Source organism: Pezoporus wallicus, unplaced genomic scaffold (assembly GCF_028554395.1).
Source record: "Pezoporus wallicus isolate ANWC-B61680 ecotype Strahan unplaced genomic scaffold, APGP_CSIRO_Pwel_v1 contig_8476, whole genome shotgun sequence".
Lineage (NCBI taxonomy): Eukaryota > Metazoa > Chordata > Aves > Psittaciformes > Psittacidae > Pezoporus > Pezoporus wallicus.
In genome coordinates this window covers 420,420-423,288 of record NW_026641139.1, presented here as the reverse complement: position 1 = coordinate 423,288, position 2,869 = coordinate 420,420, and positions in this window count along the sequence as shown.

The following is a 2,869-nucleotide window of genomic DNA, read 5'->3' as shown; positions in this document are numbered from 1 at the left end:
GATAGTCACAGCATCACCTCTGCTCTTCTAACTAGGGCATCTCAGAGCCTATGGTATGGCAAGGACAGGGTCTCTGATGCAGACCTTGTTTGGACTGCAGAGGTAGATGCCTGAGGGTCATGAGTGCTGGTGCAAAAATACATTGCTGTAAGACTTGGATAGGCATGGTCCAAACCAGAGTGTGACCCTGGTCCTGCACCACTTCAGCTGCTGCAGTCTCAGGTCGCACAGTTAAAGCTGAGCATCTCCACATGGAAGTGGAGAATCACCCAAAGAAGAAATCCTCAGCCAAAACCACTGCAGAGCCATCGCTGTTTGGTGGTGGGCTGGCTCACCTGAATGAGCTGGCAGCAACAAGCGCTTTATTTGTCCCACTTTTTGTCCATCCTTGCAAGCTCCTGGAGGCAGAAAATACCATCAGGGGCTCCATGCTGCTTCTCTGCAGTGCTCTGGGAGGGGAGAGGCTGCCTGGGTGTGATGTTTATGAGGATCTTAAAGGGACTTAGGAGCCACAAGATGCTGGGAGGTAAGGATGCTGCCACCAGATGCAGCTCTGAGGAGTAGTGATGCAAGGAGGATGCTTCTCTCTTGCCCAACAGTGGCACCATGATCTTGCCTACAGAATAAACCACAGGTTATGGGCCATCAGTCTGGCAGCGATGTGATGGGCCCACCATTCTTGCCCCAGTGTGATGGAGGCAGCAGCTCTCCCACTTGCAGCGGCTGTTTTTGCTGCTCTGGAAGACGCAGCAGTTTCCTCCTTGGGGGTCTGACAAAATCCCGCTGCTGCTTCTGGCTTCCACCCACTGTGTCTCCCTCCGCTTGCTGCAGGCTCCGCATCTCGTGACTTAAACTGTGTAGAAAGTAAAAGAAAACAATCCCAACCAGTGAGAAAGCTCTGCGAGGTTACGCTGGTTTTGGCTTAGGTCAGGAAGCAAATATTCCTGGTCTTCGTCAGGGCAGGCTCGCTTCAAGTCTTCTCAGCATACAGGCAGTGCTACTCCTGGGAGTTATTCCTACGCAGCCTTACACTGGGATGGGGTTATGGTGAAGCACAGCACCACTGAAGATAGCCCTTTCTTTGCTCAAGTTCTGTTGTGCCGAGCTCCATGGGTGGGTTGGGGGGGCTCTCCCTGTGGTTCAGCAGGGTTGGGTGTGAAAGGTCTCCCAAAAAAACATGCTGCAGGACATCACTGTACATCAGTAGATTAGTTTTTAAATTAAAAAGTGTGGGTTTTTCCTCCCTTCTTAGAGGACCCAGCAGGGACCAGGCTCTGTGGCTGAGCCCCTCATTGCACAGACTTACAAAAAGAAATTGTCACTTTGCTGCTGTCTATAAGAGAACTCAACACATAAATCCACGGTGCCACATGCAAACAGCTGCTGCTAAAAGCCCTAACCTAGAAAACAAGGAAATGCAAAGCCAATGCTCCCAGAAGGATGTTTCCTCCCCTCCAACACACCTCCTGCAATGAAACCACACCATGCTGCAGACACTTGCTTGACTGCAGGAACCACCTCAGCAATGGCCTGCAGGTCACCTGCGGTGCTGGACCTGGTGCTGGATGATGCTTGTGCAGGGGATAGTTGAGGTTAGGGTTAAATTTTCATGGGCAGCCTCTGCATAACTAGCTGGTAAAGCAAGACAGAGGCTGGGGCTTGAACAGGACCCTAAACCCAGGTGTGAGTGGAGAAATCAGCTGTGATTGTCCCCAGCTAGGCTTACACCTCTTTACAACATGCACATGAGCAAAATGTTATCCCTCAGCGACAGCAAATGTGCTCAGGGGTAGTCATGGGGTCAGTTTGATTTTGAAGTGACATTCAATGCAGCTGGGGCAGCACAGGCCAGGAGTGCACTAGAGCAGCTCCAGACAGAGCTAACCCTGGCAAGCTGAAGGCTGGGAATACACGTTGCTTTGACAGCTCAAGGGGGCTATGGATTCACTGGGGCAGAGTAGGGATGATGTTTTGCCCAGCCCCAGCACTGGGGAAACAGCAAGGACTGGGTACAAGCAATGCTGTAGCTGGATCCCCTGAGCATCTCTTGCTTAGAGTTATAGAATGGTTTGGGTTGGAAGGGGCCTTAAGGATCATCTAGTTCCAATCTGTGCTTGGTGGGTTGACCCCAGACCCTTTGGGTTTTGCACATCTGCCTTGCACAGGGAACTGTCACAGCAGATGGGAATGGGTTGGGCTGTTCCCTGGGCACGGCAGGGATCTCTGTCGAGGAGTTGGGAGCCCAACCCGTGCCTATTTTCCTGCTTGCTTTGTTAGGATGAGGCTGGTGAGGCACAGATGTGGGGAGGGAGAAGGGCAGGAAGATGGACGTGCCTCAACCCTGCTTGTCTTCCCAGCCTGAGAGCAAGGCTGTGATCGTGGCACCCACCGGCTGTCTGCGGGGATGCGGGGCAGCTCCGGCAAGAGGAATTGGGCTGCTGTCTCCAGGGAATCAGGCGCTGCTGTTTCAGGGGATCTGCGGCTGCTCTCCCCGGGTCTCAGCGCCACATCCCGGGGGATGCAGGGCCTCCGTCCCGGGGTTATGGGACCCGTGTCCCGAGCTCCTGAGGCTGCTGCTCCTGGGGCTCGGGGCTTTCCTCGGGGGTCACAGCGGGGCCGTCTTGGGGCTCTCGGATGTGGCTGAACCCCGCGGGGGTGCCTGCGGGCGGAGGGGCGGGCGGGCCCTTTAAGGAAGTCTGAGCGCAGGAGTTCATCAAAGTTGGGAAAGTTTTCGTAGCAAGGAGGGGGGGACGAAAATAATTAAAATAACTCGCTCCCAGCGAGAGGAGGGCAGCGGCGCCGCTCCCCCGGGGCCGGGCCGGGCCGGGATTGGCGGCGGGAGGCCCGGGGGCGGCCCCGCGCGGGCGGG